This window comes from Taeniopygia guttata, chromosome W (genome assembly GCF_048771995.1).
Source record: "Taeniopygia guttata chromosome W, bTaeGut7.mat, whole genome shotgun sequence".
In the NCBI taxonomy this organism is placed as follows: domain Eukaryota; kingdom Metazoa; phylum Chordata; class Aves; order Passeriformes; family Estrildidae; genus Taeniopygia; species Taeniopygia guttata.
In genome coordinates, this window is record NC_133064.1 from 13,769,016 (window position 1) to 13,789,154 (window position 20,139).

General features: G+C 44.9%; 1 pseudogene; it reads left to right on the top strand.

Moving 5' to 3' along the window:
- The first annotated feature begins 8,022 nt into the window (after positions 1 to 8,022).
- LOC140682050 (dynein axonemal heavy chain 5-like) overlaps positions 8,023 to 20,139 on the top strand; it is an 82,041-nt pseudogene continuing 69,924 nt past the window's right edge.

Consider the following 20,139-nt stretch of genomic DNA (forward strand, 5'->3'; position numbering starts at 1 on the left):
CTGGAATGACCTCTTCTTTCTAAAAAAAAAAAAAAAAAAAAAATTTCTGTGTCAAACCATGACACTATGATAAATTGACAAAGGATTACTCAAATAGTCACAAGAAGATGAGGAACAATTAGAGGCCCTTAAAAGAGAATTGAGTAATGCACCTGTACTTAGCCTCCCTGATCTGAAGAGACCTTTTTATCTGTTTGTTAATGTAGATGGGGGGACAGCATATGGAGTTTTGGCTCAAGATTGGGCTGGGATTAAGAAACCAGTAGCCTACTTATCAAAGCTTCTGGATCCTGTTAGTCGTGGGTGGCCCACCTGTTTACAGGCAATAGTGGCAGCTGCTTTGCTGGTAGAAGAAACCGGTAAGATTACCTCTGGAAGCGAGTTAAGGGTAATGTTCCCACATAACATAAGGGGAGTATTGCAGCCGAAAGCAGAAAAATGGATTACAGATGCTAGGCTTTTGAAGTATGAAGGAATCCTAATTTCATCCCCTAAATTAACACTTGAGGCCACTGCCCTCCAAAATCCTGCACAGTTTCTGTATGGTGAGCCTTGCTCAGAATTAGCACATGATTGCCTCCAGCAAATAGAAGAACAAATAAAGATTAGACCAGACCTGGAGGGGGAAGAACTGGAAACAGGGGATAAGCTGTTTGTGGATGGATCATCCAGGGTACTTGAAGGGAAAAGAAGGTCGGGATATGCTATAATTGATGGGAAAACCCTACAGGTAAAGGAATCTGGTCCCCTGAGCCCCAGCTGGTCCGCCCAGGCATGCGAATTGTATGCAGTATTAAGGGCTCTAAGATTATTAGAGGGAAAGGCGGGGACAATTTACACTGACTCAAAATATGCCTATGGTGTTGTGCACACTTTCGGGAAAATTTGGGAGGAAAGAGGTTTAATCAATTCACAGGGTAAAGGACTGCTGCATGATAAAACAGATTTTTCAGGCAATAAGGGGTCCAAAAGAGATAGCTATAGTGTACATACGGGGACACCAGAAGGGCATGGGAAACACAATCAGAGGAAATAATCTAGCTGACCAGGAGGCAAAAAGAGCGGCACTACTAACTTTAAAATATAAACCGATGAACATGCAACGGGAGAATTGTACCACCTGTGGGGGTGGTTTGGAATGTTTTTGTGAAAGCCCTGAGGAGAAATATTGCTGTTCACATGGCCCAAAATTCATTTGAACATTTACTGTTCAAGAAAAACAAAAATTGGACTGAATGGGGGTATGGGAAAAAGAGGAAGGTAAATGGATATTACCTGATGGTCGGGAGGTGTTGCCAAAAGCGATGGCATTGAGAGTATTACAGGCAATGCACGGCAAAACGCACTGGGGAACTCAAGCACTAATAGACCAATTTGCTATTAAAGATATGTTTATAGGGGTATATAACCTGGCCAAGCGGGTAACCAGTCGCTGTCTAACCTGCTTAAAGGTAAATAAGCAGCAGCAAAGAGAGAGAGTGATGGCTGGTCAGAGCTGGTTCACAGACCCTTTTCTCACGTACAGGTGGATTTCACAGTTACCTAAAATAGGAAGGTATAAGTACTTGCTAGTCATAGTGGATCACCTCACCCACTATGTGGAAGCCTTCCCCACAGCAAGGGCAACTGCACATGATGTAGTAAAAATAATACTGGAAGAGGTTATCCCCAGATATGGTATATTGGTGGCGGTAGACTCAGACCAGGGCCCTCACTTCACCTCGAAGGTGACAAAGGACATTTTTAATACTCTGAGAATACAGTGGAAACATCACACCCCATGGCACCCACAAAGTTCCGCAAGGGTGGAAAGGATGAATGGGGAAATTAAGAAACAATTGACTAAGTTATGTCATGGGTAAAATGCTTACCCCTCTAGCACTGTTGAACATCCGTACGCAACCTCCACTGATGTGGGGGTTTCACCCTTTGAGATGCTGTTTGGGATGCCATATGACATTGAGGCCCCCATGAACCACCTATGTATAGAAAATTTTCAATCAACACCTGTGGAATTGTCTTATTATATGTTCTATTATGTATAAGGTCATTCCATGTATCCCCTCTCGATCTGTAACGACCTCCCGGGTGCTCCCATTTCCCCCCGCGGTTTACCTTAGTGACTCTGTTTACGTCTCTCAGACCATCTGTCAGCCACGCAGCGGGGTCGAGAGACGACCCGGCACCCTTCCATCTGTCCATCTCCCATTGGACCCCTGCACCCCAATATCCCCAGTCCCCCCGTGGCGTTATCTCATTGGTCGCCCCGGGTTTCCCCTATCCAGTACTTGTAGAACGGGTTGGGGACGCCCCAGTGCTTTTTCTCCCGCCTGGCCCCTGATCGCTGCTGCTGCCCGACCCGCGGGCTCTTTCTCCCGTCTGATTCCTGCGTGCCGCCGCGGGCTTTTCCTCCCGCCGGATCCCTGCGTGCTGCCGCGGCTCTCTCTCTCTCTCGGCCCCTGACTGCCGCAACCGCCGCCGCTGCCTCGGGCAATAGCGGCCGGTCCTGCGATCGCTGCCGCAGCCTCACCACCGCTGTCGCCGCTGCCGCGGTCGCCGCGGCTCCCGCACGTACCGGCAGCAGCGCCGCTGCTCTGCACACAGCCTCTCTTGGATCGCGGCCAGCCTCGGAGCGCGCCGCCCCGCCCCCGAATCGGCCAGGCGGCACGGACAAACTCGAACTTAGCACACAGCAGCTTCTTGGTTTTTGCCTTCCCAACCAAGCCGCAATAAACCGAGATATCGCCCGCGGGGGAAAAAGTCTCTCTCCTTTTATTCGCCTCGGGACTCGCCTCGCTCCCAAACCCACGCAGCACCGGCAGATACCCGCGAGGGTTCGCCGGAATACACGGAAGTTGCCAGCGCTTCCCTCCCCCTCTCTCACGGAGCTAGCTGGGACAAAAAGGGGGGACAAGAGAGCGCTAAGGCAGTTGTGGCGCCCGAACGCGTTGCTTGGGAGCTCCAAGCACACGGACTGAGGACCACCGAGCCCCGAAAAGCTCGTTGATTTACCTCGTGGACGTTACAACACGCTCGCAAGCCGTGGTTCCGTTTTAAGGAGCCAGGGCTTCCAGAGGGGTGGGGCCGGAACCTTTGGCTCGCACCGCCGAAGCTCGGCCCCCCCACGGCGAAAACTTCGCAGCTGGAATTTTCGTTTCGCCTTCGGACGTCGCCGGACCCGTGGTGAGTTACCGGGGTCCCCCTGGGCTGGGTAAGCCTTGTTCCCTTTGGGGTGAGTTTCTCTTTCTCCGACAAGAGGGCGATAAGAGCCCACATTTTGTCTCCCGCTTCAGGGAGTGTGTAAGGGAAGGGCTTCCCAGTCTCCGACAGGTGTCTTTTTTTTTCTTTTGTTATTTTACCAGCCGCGAGGGTTGTGACACGTCTTAACATCGACATAATGGGTGCAAAAATGTCTGTGTCACAGGAGAGAATTTATGTTCAAATCTCAGGAATTTTAGTTGGGGGAAGGAAGAGATGTAAAAAATCAGACGTGAAGCGTTTTGCACGGTGGCTTCTGCAGTCTTTCCAGGACCTGTCGCAGGAAAATTTGTACAAAGTTCAATTCTGGGACCGAGTGGGAAAAGAAATTGCCCAGAAGAAGGATCAGTCCCTCTCAATTTTTATCCACCTGGTAATCCAATTGAAAAATATTGTTAAAGATAACTGCGAAGGGAAGCCAGAGCCACCGCAGGGCGAACGCTGCCTCCCAAGCCCCCCAAATCCCCCAAAAACCCTCTCCTATCCCTCTCTCCCTAGCCCGGGGATTCTCAGACAGGCATCCCGGCAAAACCAGCCGCAGGCAGATTCTGGCCTCTCTGCAAACCCCCAGGCTCCATTGCAGGACGATGCTGGCATCGCCCTGCACCCTTCCCCTCCCCAAACCTCCTCTCTTTGCAAAGTTGTGAGTTTTAAAACCCCAGATCCCTGCCCCAAGGCACAAGATGGAGGAGACGGCATGGCACGCCCATCCCCCTCCCTGCGTGCTCTGTCTCCTAACGACCCCCTCTGCCCTACAGCCAATACCTCCCACTCCCGAGACTTCTCCACCCACCCCTCCCCTCCACCCCCTTCTGGCACCTCCCCTAATGAATCATTCATCAGTCCTCCTTCCGACCCCACCCCTAGGGGTGATGTAACACCAGCCACACCCCCTATCCCTCGTCCTGCCTCCGCCCTCCGTTCCCACGACCCGCCCTCTGGTTCCCATGCCTCGGTTCCCGAGGGAGGGGGGGGGGCGCGGAGGAGGAGGGAGGGGGGGAGGGGGGGGGCGGAGGAGGAGGGAGGGGGGGAGGGGGGAAGCCGCGACCTGCCGCAACCCCCGCTTGCCTTTTCTGCCGCACCAGTCACCTACACCCCGCGGCAGAGGGGCAGACCCTTGGCACAGTGGACCCCTATCCCACAAGCTGTAATTAGAGATGTTTGCAAAGCCCAAAATGACTTTGGTCGGGAAAGTGAATACTTTAGGGGACTTTTAAAAGTCACACTTTCCTCCAACGAGTACGTTCCTGCTGACATTCGCGCCCTGATTTGTGCTTGCTTACTCAAGCTGAGTTTTTGGTATGGGAATCCGCATGGAGGCGGGAGGTACGGGATGCATTACCGCAACTTTGGGCAAAAGCCGAGACCTCCTCTGACACCGATGGAGGCATGCTAACCATTGATCACCTGTGCGGGATGGGGGATTGGGATGTGGCAACAACACAGGCTGAAAAGATTCCAAGGGGGGCATTGGCAGCAACTGCCAATGCGGCAGAAAAAGCATTTTTTAAGTTAAAACCCCGTGGTCCTGTTGTTAACTGTTTTTCTATTAAGCAGGAGACACAGGAATCTTTCGTTAGTTTCGTAGACAGGTTGTACAGGGCAGCTGAATCGCAGGTGCCAGAGGACGGATTGAGGCAGGGCATGGTGAAGCAGATCGCCCTGCAGAATGCCAACGAGGCCTGTGGACAGGCGATGCTGAGCCTGCCCCTCGACCCAGAGCCAACGCTTCAAGACATGCTGGACGTGTGCACTCCAAGGGTCACCCTGCCTTCAAAAGACCCTCAGGGGACACCCCAAACGCCATCACGGAGGGTCTCCTTTGCCAAAGCCCACACGCCACCCGCGGCTCCAGCCCCTGCACGCCGCTTCACTGGGCCACCACCCAAAGGCTACCATCCAGGACGGCCCTGAAACCTGTGCAATAAGAAAGGACACTGGGCATCTCACTGCCCCCTCAAAGAGGACTTCTTGCGTTTTAAAAACCAGCAGCAAGGGCAAGGTGCCTCCAACTCAGGGGGACATTCAAAAAACTGATTTCCCAGCGCAGTCCCTCCCTGCGTGAGGACACAAATTTGGTGGGAAACATAACATCAGGGGGCAGGAGGGACAACACATTAGCATACCCACCTGAGGACAATAACTATAATACCAAACATGACATTTCTGGAGTGCACAAAAGGGGAACAAGAGCTGGTGAAACAGCCTGCGTGGGAGGAGTTGGGAATTTCATCTCACAGGCATGGCTTGGTCGGGACCCGGACCATCCCAGGCCCCTCCTTAACACCCAGTCCAACTTCTCTCCATACAGGTTGGCCCTAACCGAACCCCTACTGCTCAGGGACAGCAATTGGCACTTTGTCACAGTGGACACACAGGACCCAGGGACCTGGAGAAAACTCCACAGTAAGTACATTGTCCTTGGGGACACAAAATAGACGCCACTGGACATCACTATCGCACCCAATTTGACACCTGCAAACCCTAAACATCTGGTGCTGTGGCTGCACTGTGCTCACCCGCCAGTCTACCTTCCCAAAGGGCAAATCATCGCCCAGGCCATACCTGTATCTGGGGCCCCTGTCTACCCAGAAGACCTGTGGAGGAAATCCGCAAAGCAGATCTACGAGGTGTGTCAGGCCCAGGTAATTGAGAAGGATAGACCCAAAATTGAGTGTTACATGTGGAATGGCGGTGAGCACAAGTGGCTTAACGGCCTCTTGGACACAGGGGCAGACGTCACAGTCATTCCCTCACAGGATTGGCCGTCGCGTTGGGAGTTGCAGGAGGTGGCTGGACACATTCAAGGTGTCGGAGGGGCACAATTGGCAAAACAGTCAAAAAACATCATCAAATTTGAGGGGCCAAACAGACAGACAGCTTACCTGTGTCCGTTTGTTCTGGACTACATGGACCCCCTGTGGGGAAGGGACCTGATGGCCCAGTGGGGGGTCACATTGACCATTCCTACCCCCCAGGTTTTTCGGGCAGCGGTTACTGAGGAGCGTCCTACCCAAAAGTTAAATTGGCTCTCTGATGTTCCAATCTGGGTAGAGCAGTGGCCGCTCAATAAACAAAAATTAAAAGCGCTCCAAAAACTCGTGGCAGAAAAACTTGCCAAGGGACATATCCAAGAAACAACATCTCCTTCGAATTCCCCCGTCTTTGTCCTGAAAAAAACCAGGCAAAGACGAATGGCGGTTGCTCCACGACCTCCGTGCCATCAACAATGTGATCGAAAATATGGGTCCGCTCCAACCAGGGATGCCATCCCCCACAATGTTACCCAAAGATTGGGAATTGGCTGTGATTGACATCAAAAATTGCTTCTTTCATATCCCACTCCACCCAGAAGATGCACCATGTTTTGCCTTCTCGGTTCCGTCCCTTAACCGAGAAGCCCCAATGGAGAGTTACCATTGGCGAGTGTTGCCACAGGGCCTCAAATGCTCGCCCACCATCTGCCAGCGGTACGTAGCTTCATTGCTGACCCCAGTCCGTACAGCCACCGAGGGCGTGATCATCCAACATTACATGGATGATATCCTGATTTGTGCTCCCAATGACGATCTCCTTACACATGCGCTTAACCTGACAACCGATGCGTTGGTTGCTGCAGGGTTCGAGCTGCGAGAAGATAAGATTCAAAAGATGCCACCCTGGAAGTACCTGGGCTTGGAAATTACCAAGTGGACTATTACTCCGCAAAAATTGGCCATCAAAAACAAAATTCGGACCCTAGCAGACGTCCAGCAGCTGTGCGGTTCTTTGAACTGGGTGAGGCCATGGTTAGGCATCACAAACAGAGACCTAGCCCCTCTTTTCGATTTATTGAAAGGGGGGGAGGAGCCGAGTTCTCCCAGGGAGCTCACCGCAGAGGCCCAAGCAGCTTTGATTAGGGTCCAGGAGACAATGTCTGCCAGACAGGCCCACCGGTATGATCCGGACCTGCCTTTTAAATTCATCATATTGGGCAGACTGCCACACCTCCATGGTGTGATCATTCAATGGACAGACACCCCAAGGAAGGGCAAGGACCAAGACCGAAGGGACCCACTCTCCATCATAGAATGGGTCTTCCTAAGTCACCATCGGTCCAAGAGAATGACAAGGCCACAGGAGTTAGTAGCGGAACTGATCCGCAAAGCAAGAGCTCGGATCAGTTAGCTGGATGTGACTTTGAATGCATTCACATTCCCATCAAATTGGAATCAGGCCAATTCACCAAGGCCATGCTAGAACACCTGTTACAGGAAAATGAATCCCTTCAGTTCTCTCTAGACAGCTACACAGGCAAAATTTCAGTTTTGAGACCAGCCCAAAAAATGTTTGAATCAGAAATTCAATTTGCATTGTCCATCAAACAAATTCAGAGCAAAAAGCCACTCAAAGCCTTGACGGTTTTCACAGATGCGTCCGGGAGTTCCCACAAGTCTGTGATAACTTGGAAAGACCCCCAGACACAGCAGTGGGAGACAGACATTGTGGAGGTGGAAGGCTCCCCTCAAATAGCTGAGTTGGCTGCCGTCGTCAGGGCCATTGAGCGATTCTCTGAACCTTTTAATTTAGTAACTGATTCGGCATATGTAGCTGGTGTAGTGTCTAGAGCGCAGGATGCTGTCCTGCAGGGTGTGTCCAACGAAGCCCTGCACAAGTTGCTCTCGAAACTGATTAAGCTAGTCTCCCACCGAGAGCAACCCTTTTATGTGATGCATATCAGGTCACATACCAACTTGCCAGGGTTTTTGGCAGAGGGTAATCGGCATGCCGATTCTCTCGCTGCCGCCCCGGCTCAGGTAGCTCCGCTCCCAGATAAGTTCCAGCAGGCTAAGATCAGCCACCAGTTTTACCATCAGAATGCGCCCGGGCTGGTCCAGCAATTCCACCTCACTCGTGACCAAGCCAGAGCCATTGTGGCCACCTGCCCGTCCTGCAAGTCGCTCCCCCTACCATCGGTGAGCTCAGGGGCAAACCCTAGGGGTCTGAAGTCCTGCGAGGTATGGCAGATGGATGTTACTCACATCCATTCCTTTGGGAGGATGAAGTACGTCCATGTCTCCGTGGACACTTTCTCTGGGGCAGTCTTTGCTTCTGCCCACGCAGGGGAGAAGGCCAAAGACATTGAAAAGCATCTGATACAGGCCTTCGCTATGCTGGGCGTCCCTAAATTGATAAAAACAGATATTGCCCCTGGGTACACATCCAAGGGATTTGTCAGCTTCCTGCAGCAATGGGGAATAGAGCACAAAACTGGCATCGCATATTCCCCGACAGGTCAAGCAGTGGTGGAACGGACTCATCAGAGTCTCAAACGCATGCTGGAACAGCAAACATTAACTATGAAGGTGGAGTCCCCCAAAGTTCGGCTCGCGCGTGCCCTCTTTACACTGAATTTCCTAAATTGTTCTTTTGAAAACCTCAACCCACCAGTCACCAGGCACTTTAACAACCACGAGATGAGCAAGGTCAGGGAAAAACCACCAGTGATCATCAAAAATCCAGAGACTTGGCAGCTGGAAGGGCCCCATGAGTTAGTCACCTGGGGACGGGGATACGCTTGCGTGTCCACGCCCTCAGGCCTGAGATGGGTCCCGTCCAAATTTGTCCGGCCATATGTCCCCAAACACCAGACTAATAAGAAAAAGGATTCTCAGGTGAAGCATGCAGCCCTCCGCAGATGGGGAAAGTCTCCCCCCTTCCTTTTTGACTCAGCACCTTCTCTTTCAGAGCCTTCCCTTTCACCATACAGTTCCCTGGACTCACCTTTCCCTTTTGATTTAAACCTCCCCTCCCCAGAATTCTGACTTATGTTGCTGTTAACATTCATTGTTCTTATTATGAGTTTTAGTAATGTTTAAAGGTTTAAAGGTCATCAATTCCACCGTGCACATCGACCACGCAGTCTTCACCACCCCATCAGAGCTGACATCCGCTCAACACAGACAGCCAGAGAAGAACCGAGCAGACATTGGGTTCAACGATGGGGAAAAGGAGTGTAAAACCTCCAATTTAAGTTATTTTCCGTTCTTTTCTTTTGAAAAACAGAAGAGGGAGTTGTGGAATTGTCTTATTATATGTTCTATTATGTATAAGGTCATTCCATGTATCCCCTCTCGATCTGTAACGACCTCCCGGGTGCTCCCATTTCCCCCCGCGGTTTACCTTAGTGACTCTGTTTACGTCTCTCAGACCATCTGTCAGCCACACGGCGGGGTCGAGAGACGACCCGGCACCCTTCCATCTGTCCATCTCCCATTGGACCCCTGCACCCCAATATCCCCAGTCCCCCCGTGGCGTTATCTCATTGGTCGCCCCGGGTTTCCCCTATCCAGTACTTGTAGAACGGGTTGGGGACGCCCCAGTGCTTTTTCTCCCGCCTGGCCCCTGATCGCTGCTGCTGCCCGACCCGCGGGCTCTTTCTCCCGTCTGATTCCTGCGTGCCGCCGCGGGCTTTTCCTCCCGCCGGATCCCTGCGTGCTGCCGCGGCTCTCTCTCTCTCTCGGCCCCTGACTGCCGCAACCGCCGCCGCTGCCTCGGGCAATAGCGGCCGGTCCTGCGATCGCTGCCGCAGCCTCACCACCGCTGTCGCCGCTGCCGCGGTCGCCGCGGCTCCCGCACGTACCGGCAGCAGCGCCGCTGCTCTGCACACAGCCTCTCTTGGATCGCGGCCAGCCTCGGAGCGCGCCGCCCTGCCCCCGAATCGGCCAGGCGGCACGGACAAACTCGAACTTAGCACGCAGCAGCTTCTTGGTTTTTGCCTTCCCAACCAAGCCGCAATAAACCGAAATATCGCCCGCGGGGGAAAAAGTCTCTCTCCTTTTATTCGCCTCGGGACTCGCCTCGCTCCCAAACCCACGCAGCACCGGCAGATACCCGCGAGGGTTAGCCGGAAAACACGGAAGTTGCCAGCGCTCCCCTCCCCCTCTCTCACGGAGCTAGCTGGGACAAAAAGGGGGGACAAGAGAGCACTAAGGCAAACACCTACATCACACAGAAAATGAATAGGAGAGAGGAGCTCCAGAAAAAGGGGCTGTTAGTGCAGAGACCACCTTTGGACCTCCCCATTCACAAAATAAAGCCTGGGGATAAAGTACTTATTAAAACTTGGAAAGAGACCTGCCTGACCTCACGTTGGGAAGGTCCGTTTGTTGTTTTGCTTACCACAGAAACTGCTATCAGAACAGCTGAGAAGGGGTGGACTCATGTGAGCCACGTCAAAGGTCCAGTCACCACAGACAACCACTGGAAAGTGACCAGCCAGCCTGGGGACTTGAAGGTTACCATTAAGAGAAACTGATGAACTCTGTATACATCATTCAAGTCGGTCACAAAGGGGAGCAAGAGGGATATAATTACCTGCTTGTTAGTGATTATTTGATAATTTGTAATAAGGTAAACTGTGATTGTTATCCTTTTGTATGCTTTGCATGTAAAGTTTGCCAAGAACGGTGGGGAGTCCAGTGCCGAAGGGGGAGGCTGCCCACTGGGGTTTGTACAGAATGTTACACGACTGAACGAGAATTAACCGAAGCTGTGTTGAAATTAGGGGAGTGGGAAATCAGTGAATTCCCTTTGAATCTGAGGAAAATTTACACCAGAGGGGTGCATCCAGAAAACTTTTGTTTCCACTCTAACGAGCCCCCTCCATTTGTTGCCCAAATTATAAAAGAGTGTTGTCGAAGGGAACTAAAGGGGGTCCCGTGTGACCCACCCCCGGTCAAGGATAAGAACTGGGAACAGTACAAAGTTAGGCAGGAGCAGGGGAATGGGCGCTCAGGCGAGTACCGCTGCTGCCGAGAAGATGGTTTACCCCGCGGCTCGAAGCACCCGAGTCGGCGGGCGAGGCAGAGGGGAAAGAGCCAGGCCCCCCAAAAATAGAATAATGCTGAAATGCTCCAACTATTGCCAGCCAAGTACTAAGTTCCTCCAGAAGACCAGTCTGATTACCCCCGAGACACCAACAGGGCAACAAACCCAAAAGGGGAAAATAAGACATTATATAGTAAATGCAAGGTCAGGACTCCACCCATATTGGCAAATTACTGGTATTACAATTTTTTTTTTTACCCTATACTAAGGAGAGGGCTCCCAAGCTTTACATCAACCTTTTAAGTGGACACTAACCCGAGTGGATGGTGTGGGAATTCAGAACCAGATAACATCCAGATCCCCTAGTTTTAACCCACAGTTATGTGAACTAGCCCCTATAGAGCCTTGTTTGGATAGAAACGGATTTTATATGTGCCCAGCATCAAACCCAGGGAAAGGGTATTGCAACTACCCTGGAGAATATTTCTGTGGGCACTGGGGCTGTGAAACAATAGCTTCAGATTGGTCAGTAGCAGGAGATAAATTCCTTAAAGTATCATGGGGGCCTTATGGATATAAACCTCCGCAGAAGGATTCCAGTGGTAAAATTGTGAACTCGGAGAACTGTCATTATTAAGGGAAGGCTAGAAGCATCACACCCGATGCTGATTAGAGCAAAATATGAGTCAATACCAGAAAACCTAGAAATGGAAGAGATCCTAGTTATAAGCCACCAAGAATTACAAAGGTTTGATGAACAAAATGATGAAAGGACAAAAGGGGGGATTTGTGAAAGACAATAGCATAGTTTTTGTTCATCAGGAAAAGTCCCAGGGATTGTGTAAGTCACAGGAAACAGTGGGGCAGGAGGGCAGGATGTACTGCTATTAGTAGATAGTGGAATTGAGAGATCTTTGAAAGCTGCGTTACCATATTTGGAGAAGTTATTGCAGGGTTAACGCTACCTCGGAGGAAGAAGAATAGGAGCTTTCCTCAAACGACCACCGGACAGCAGAAAAAAGACCCCTAGCAACACGCCGCGCAGATGCAGAGCACATCGAGAATATCACAAAGTCCGGAACTGAAGGGGTATAAGAACTGAAAGACCGGGAGGTGCGGTGCGAGCCGTTGGTGGGAGCAGAGGCTCCCCGGCCGCCCAGCGCTGCATTTGCCCGTACTGCTTGCTTCCTAAATTAATAAAATTCTCTTTATAAAGTGACACAAATTGGTCCCGTGTCATAATTTATAACACTACTACATTGAAGCAATCCCTCTTCAATTATGTGTAAATATTTGACTAAACATTTATATTGAATTTAAAATTAGACAACAAATAAAAGTTGATGCTTATCCTTTAAAGCATTACAGATGATTTTCTTAACACCACAAGTATGTGTAACATATTTAATTTTATATATTAGGGGAACATCATATAGCATTTAAATAATTTTTAAAAAATATTTTTAGTAATTTGAAATTTCCTAACTACTGAGGGAAGAGAGCAGAAATTAAAATAACATACATTTACTTTAGGTGTTTGGAGTGGAATACACTCTATGCAGATTTTATATAGAAATATCTGAGAAGGTGTGTGTGTTCAGTTTACAAAGGTTTATTAATGAAAAGGAATAAATTTATTCCAAGAGCAAAATGCCTTGGAAGTCTAATCTACCATTATAAAATGTAATGCACTACTTAGAAGCTAAGCACTCACAATACAGTGTAATGAATTAGAAAAGCTGATTACATTACTATGGAGCATATTCTGAGATGACAGGTAATCACTTATTTCACAATAAAGTAGATTGGTTTTGAGAATATTCTGTTGTAAACTTACTCTGTTTCATGCTGTGGTGAGTCCCTTGGTTTGCTGGGTCTTGAGTGGCAAGTTACTCCTTGGAAAGCTGTTTTCCAAGGTCTTTGAGAAAGAAGTAGCAGCTGTCAAGGTGCTCATTTACCATTCTATCCGGTGCAGGTGGCAAGGTTTCAGTTGTACTGGGAGCCTGCAGGAGCAGTGCATTGTTTCCCTCTGTTGAACTTCAGGGCGTTCTTTTCTCTAACCTGTTGAGAGCCGCTGAATGGCTACAAAAGCATTTGATGTGTTGGCAGCCTCTCCCAGTTTTGTGCTATCTGCAGAGGTGCTGCAGGTGCGCTCTCTTCTCGACACGTGGGTCACCAGTGAGGAGGTCAAACCGTGCTGGCCCTGCTAAGGACTCCTGTTGCCCTGTTGCACATAACTAGTGACTGGCCTGCAGCTGGACTTTGTGCCACTGATCATCACCTTCTGGGCCTGACAGTTTCCAATCCATCTCAACATTCACTAATGTAATTAGTATTTCATAATTTTTTCAGTGAGCACTTTGAAAGAGAGAATGCTGCATGCCTTGCTGAAGTCAGGATAAACAATAGAAACTGCTCTACTCTCAGTCAGCAGGCCAGACCAGCGCTTGTGTCATTGAAGAAGGCTATGAAATATCCCCTTCAGTTTTATTATTAATCTGTTTTTTCTGCTGGTGCAACTTCTTTCAATTTCTTTTGTCATTATTTTTTTCTTTTTTCTTTTTTTTTTCTTTTTTTTCCTATTTTTTTCCTTTTTTTTTTTTTTAGTGGCGGTAGGAAGCCTTCACTGAAATGCTAGGTTTCATTTTAAAAATAAAAATATTGAACATAAAAAGGTCAGCACACATCTACTTTCCTGAAGCTAACAGAAGTCAATGAAATGATGTAAACACCACCATACAGAGTCATAAATACCGTGTAGTAGAAGCATGAATTAATAGATTTAATAGAAATAAGTGAATGATACTCTCCTGATAAAGGAAGGGATGGAGACAGAGAGTCTTTGAAATCAAATTTCGTAGCAATTTTGGTGGAATGTAGAGGTTGCAAGACAGTTGCTTTACTTACTCTGTTTTCTAGCTTATGGCTTCTTTAAAGTAAAGTAAAATCACTAAAATTGTAAATGGGTGAATTGCAAAATAAGAGATAATATTGGTCTCGTCAGACTAAGACTTATCTAAACTTTACTTTGTCAAGGAAATTGTTTCTAAAGACATGAAAAAATAATATTCTAATCAATCTAATGATCCAGTCATAGATTCAAAATTTAAAAAAATGTTTGGCAAGTAAATGTTGCATGTTGTATGAATATAGAAATGTTTAATCATAGCTGAAATGCTTGTTATGATAGTTTGTTTTTCTGCCTCAAAATTGTTTGCTTCTATCAGGAAAAAATGGACAGGAAGTGAATGCAATCAATCTTTCGCCTTCATTGTGTGTGGAAAATAACAAACACAGATAGGGGATAAAGAGTCACTCTTTTAATATTATGAATATACTGGATTTCGTGGTTGTTATGTGTCCTATAGAAATATAGAAAAGCAAACAATTATAAATTCTTGTATTTTCTGTGTTGGCTGTTTATTTTGAAAGGTTTTATAATAATGTACATGTTAAAATTATTTGGAGTATTATTTCCTTCAAAATAGTGATGGGTCACTTGAAATGATCAAGTATTAAAAAAATTTATAGGAGTGTATTGTCTTATTAATATGACTGCAGACTGGATCAGAACGTTAGAATGAGAATAAAGGGAATCACCTGCTCCAGCAGTGAAATGACCTTGCAACCAATAAGCTACTTATATCCATTTTGCAACTAATGTTAAGGTGTAACAGATTTTTGCTTACTATGGACTTGGGCTGACAAAATTATTTTCTAAGATTTTTGATTTTTTTTTTTTTTTGGTGCAATGTATTTGGAATTTAGTAAATATATTTTGGCCACTTGAAAATCATGTTTCCCAGCTTTGGCCTTAAAATTATCACTGAATTCATTACAATGGCGATAACAGGTTGCGATGAGACTGAAAGTAAAATTTGTTTATGATTTTGTGAATAATTTACTCTCTTGGAAGAAAAAGAGGCTATATTAATAAACTAGGATTTAATAGAAAAGGAAGAGGATTTTATGAAGTACTTGAATAATAGAAGGAATGGAACTGAACAGTATAAAAAGTTTGAACTCTTATGGTGCACATTACCAAGGGTGGAAGCTCATCAATTTTTAATACGATAAATGAATTGAACTATAGGTGTCATATTAAATCCTGTGGTGGTGTTTGATTAATTTGTGATGGTGATTCTTTGATCTGCTCACCTGGAACGGCAGGGGACTGATACAGAAGTGCTTAGAGTCTTACTTAGCTTTTTTTTCCAAAATGAGGGATCATTTGATGGTTTTGATGATAGTCTTTCTTATATGTGCTAACACTTTAAATTGGTCACCTTAGGAGAACTGAGCTTTTTTAAAGTCCAAATAAAATGCTTCTGTGGGGTTTTTAATTAAAAAAAAAATCTATTTAGATGGTTTTGGTATCACAAAATAATCTCTGAGGGGAACTGAGAGATCAGTTGATCCTGTGGAAGTGAAAACCACATATAAAAAAGATTCTTGTTCTTTCATGCAGCTAACAAAACAGAAAATGGAATACTAAAAACTCCTACCCAGTAGGATGTTAAAGACATGTCCACTACCTCAATACTCATAGCAGAATTTATCTACTATGTTTAAAAATCTGTAGCATTTGTAGTCATTACTGTCTGATACCCAGGAATATTTTTCATATACTTTAGAGTTGTTAATGTGTTCATATATATATATGTAAATATATAAAAATTTATATATATAGGCATATATATTTTTATCTATGCCTATATATATAAAATTTTATGCAAAACCCTGAAGAACTAGCATATAATCTTGACTGTCCTTTCTCTTCTTTAATAAAGAAGATATTGCAAAGTTTTTGTCTTTTTCTGATGATTTAAAAAGTCTGAATTTTTTCTTGCATGCTATCTTTTCCATATTATGAACAGAGCTGAACATGGTACTTCATCTGGAAACTTACCAGTAGTAAGCAATATGGAAGATTATGCAAGAACTGAGGTATTCATACTCTTCCTCTGGAGATTTTTTTCATTGAAGGAAAAGTATAGTACTCTGTGTATGTTTCAAATATGTTTGTTTAAGGGAAAGCCATCTTCAAAATGTCAATAATGAAAGTGTTGTGTTTAAAAATTAGACAACTGAAAACCACTTTTCAAAAGTTTCTGTCATATGAGCTTTAAGAATTGGAGTTTTTGAGTTACTAGGAAAAAAATAACTTGTAGAAATGAAGAAAAATAGAAATGAGAATAAAGAACCTGCATGTACAATTAAAAAAGTTCTAATTATTGAGTAATAAAAATGTCTTGTGCTGGTCTACCCGATGACTGTAGTCTCTAAAGAAGAGTAGGCATCTGGATTTTTGATAGCTTAAGCAGTAATGTTTTTTCATGATGGCCTAGTATAAGAATAGAGGATTAAACCATTCAGATTCCTATATCATTCATTCTTGTCATGAAATTGAAAGCCTAGGAATCTGTGACTGAAAAGTTTTTTTTCCAAATGAATGCACAAGACCTTTGTAAACATTGTTATCATCACAATTTAATTTTTAATGGTAATTTCTGTTATCTTTCAGATTTCTCAGTGTAATTTGGAGTTACTGCTGAAGGTAACAAATGTAAATTTAAATGTCTAACACTTGTCAGACTAGCAATTGATAAAAGGTGTTTTATTCTTGACTGATCACTACTTTAGTCAGATGGTAGAATGTACATAATTTTATGTGTTTCTTTTTTTCAGAAGGAACTGCAGCATACAGCTCTTGACTGGAGATTTTTACCAACAAACAATGCAAGTTTCCTGTTCCCCCTCTACTCTTTCACTTTGACTTTTATTTGCTTTGTTGTCTTTTGAAAGACAACAAATATCTCTTCTTTTTCTTTCTCTACTGGTTTGTTCACAGGAACATCTTGTAGCATCACTGTGACTGAAAGGCCAAAGATTTGTCAGTGAAACTATATGTCTAAATACTTAGAGATGGTGATTTCTTAAAAAAAAACTCCACCCCAAACTATCATATTTTGACAAGTAGAGCTTACCTCTTAAAATGAGTATAAACCTGGAAACTAAAGGTTATGCAGTGATATATTTTCATACATTTTAGAAGGTAAAATTTACAAATTCTTCTGAAATACAATATTTTTCTGCTTCCCTAAACTCCCAGCATCTATTTCGCAAAGTTTTCTTTTACTGCTAGGAATTTCTTTGGTCAAAAATTTTCTCATGATTTCTCTCCTTTGCCTACCAAGAAAAAAAAAATCTGAAATTCTTAAAATTATTCAGGAAAAATATCTCAAAACCAAGGACTTTGCATTAGGCCTTTACTGTCTAAATGCTACAAAATCTCCTTCTGACACTCAGTGTGCTGCTTTTCTGCTGCTATTTCCACTATTTTATATGTTTCGACCTGGTTGGCCTTGCCATATAGTCACTTGAACTCATATTGCTTACCTCTGAAGATTTAGGGATTTTAACTCTGCTAAAGGTTTTATGTATGATTGTTCTCTTCCATATCTATTCACAGTGTGGTGAATCTCATTATTCTGTAATGAGATAAATATTTCCTTTATTTCAAGAATTTTGTTTTCCTGTAGAAAAGGCAGGCATCAGTTTTGTATCAATGTTGTTTTCCTGCACTACAGTCCTTTGTTTTATTTTTTTTCACTTTGTTTCGTGTGTCTGTTATGAAAGCTGTCATTCTTATTCCAAAGTGATCACCCCAAATTTTGCCCAATTCTATCACTTAACAGGACATTAAATCCTCTTTGGCCAGGATTATATCATAGAACAAGACAATCTCCCTAATAACTGCAGTTACGAGTTATTTTACCAATAACTTAGCTATTATTCTGGTTATGTGCCATATGTAGTTTCACTTATGGAGTACTGCAAAAAATGAAGATGCTTTAGGTGAAATCAGGTGAAATGCTTCACTGAAATCAGAGTAAAATTTCTGAAATAGTCTGTGGAGTTGCATAATTCAAGCAAGTTTTGTCTTCATAGTCAGGAAGCTTAGTAAAACTGTACTTGACCACCTGCCTTCTAATTGTTGCTCATTATTTTCACTGCTGTAGGATAATTTGCCAGATAGACCACCTAGTTTAAGACAAAAATAGAGCTTCATGGGGAAGAATATGAATGCAATCATTTGATACAACTTGATCTGGGACTGGCAGCTAAGTAATTTGAAAAAACTTCCTTCCGTAGAGCTGTATGTGTGAAACTTGGTTTTAAAAGAGAGTTTTAGGTTGAGAAGAATCATTTGAGCTTATAATTAATGCTAGCAGTAAATGGTTCTGGTTCTAAGCTGAGTGATGGAGTTAGCATGAATAAGTGCCTGTGTTAGCAAATGCTCTTCTGTCTTGTAACTGAGCTATCAGTCATTAGAATTATGGTGTGCTATAAAACTTCATTAGCATTAAAGTATTCTCTCAGGTGATATACATTTTAACAATCCTATATTAATAGTCACATCCCACAAGTCCATTACACATTTCATGGTTTAATTATCTCTCCTCAGTGTTCAGAACCTGTCTGGATTTGTCCATTCTTTGGTAATGAGTAGCAAATTTGTCCAAGTTTTAGTAAGTTTCTGCATGAAGTAGTTTTGCGTTCTGTTAATAACTGTCTAAATCTTGGCTGTCTGGGCAAACAGATAGTAAAGAATAGCCAACATGGACTTATGAAAGCTAAATCATGCTGGACATAATTACTTTCTACATTGAAATGAGGAAGCTGAAAGACTGGTGCAGGCAATATACCTTAATTTCAGTTAAATTTCTTACGCCATCTGCCACAGTATTTTCACTTGGAAGCTCATGAAGTATGTTCTGGAAATAAGGATAATTAAGTGGACGGAACATTGGCTGGATCTTTATATATAAAATGAGACAATCATTGGTTGAACATCTCTTTGGTTCCTGGTAAGCAGAGCAGTCTTGGGGTCAACACTGAAGCCCAGGTAACTGAATATCTTTATCACTGGCCTGTGTCACAACACAGACTGCCCTTTTATCAGATCTGGTGATGACAGCAAGTGGGGTGAAATTACTGATATACTAAACTCTAAAACTTCAATTGAGAGAGAACTCGGGAAACTTGAAACTTGGAAAAATAGAAACATATTAATTTCAGCACAAAATAAAGGCAAAAGTCTGTACCTGCAGTAGAAAAACCCATGTGTTAGCGGCTGATGACTGACTGTTGGAGAAACAGGGCTGTTGGAAATGAACTGGATATTCTTGAAGGTGTCCAGCTGAATACGAGTCAGCAAGGTATTCTCATCCTAAAGAAGGCAAGCCACACACTCCAGCTCCTTAGGGTAAGGATGGCTAGTGTCTTTGAACGAAGTTACTGTCTGCTTGACACTGATGAAAACACACAGGAACTGCTGTGAGCAAATGTGGCTCCCTTCTTGAAGCACAGTGTTGAGTAGCTGGAGAGAGCCCATTGGAGGGGTGCTACTGTAATTTGGGGTACAAATGTCCCACAAGGTTGAGTAAAGTGGGCTTGTTTATTGTACTGAAGAGGACCCTACAAGTGTGGCCTATAGCTGCTTGAAAGTGTGACAGAGGTAGTGGACATAAACTCTCCTCTTCAGAGGCAAGTGATAATCAGGAGACAATACTCAGGCTGCACCTTGGGAGGTTCATATTGGACATCAGGAGAAAATATTTACATAGTAGGCTAGTGCTACAGTGGAACAGGTAGCACTATTTTGATTCTAGAACTTTTCAAGACTTTGATAGATAAAGCACCAGTCGACTTGTTGATGGACTAACTGAGCAGGAGAATGGACTAAAGGTGCCTTTAAAAATGATGCTTTTATGATTACGGGGACTTTATTTCCATTTCTACTAATTCACCCAATGACAAAAAATATTTCAAAATTTTATGTTCAGCGATAATCCTGCCCACAGTATTGCTAGGCAAAGCTGTCTCTATTAATATGCTGTAGATTCAACAAATGAAGAAGTCTAGCAACATTGGTCATAGTTATGATTTGAGATCTCCTACATCAGTTACGTTTTTAAAGACTTTTTCAAAACCAGGGTTGTTATTAGTAGAACATAGTTCTGCAGCTGAAATCAGTGGAATCCCTTCCCATTCTATCTTTTTTCCCTT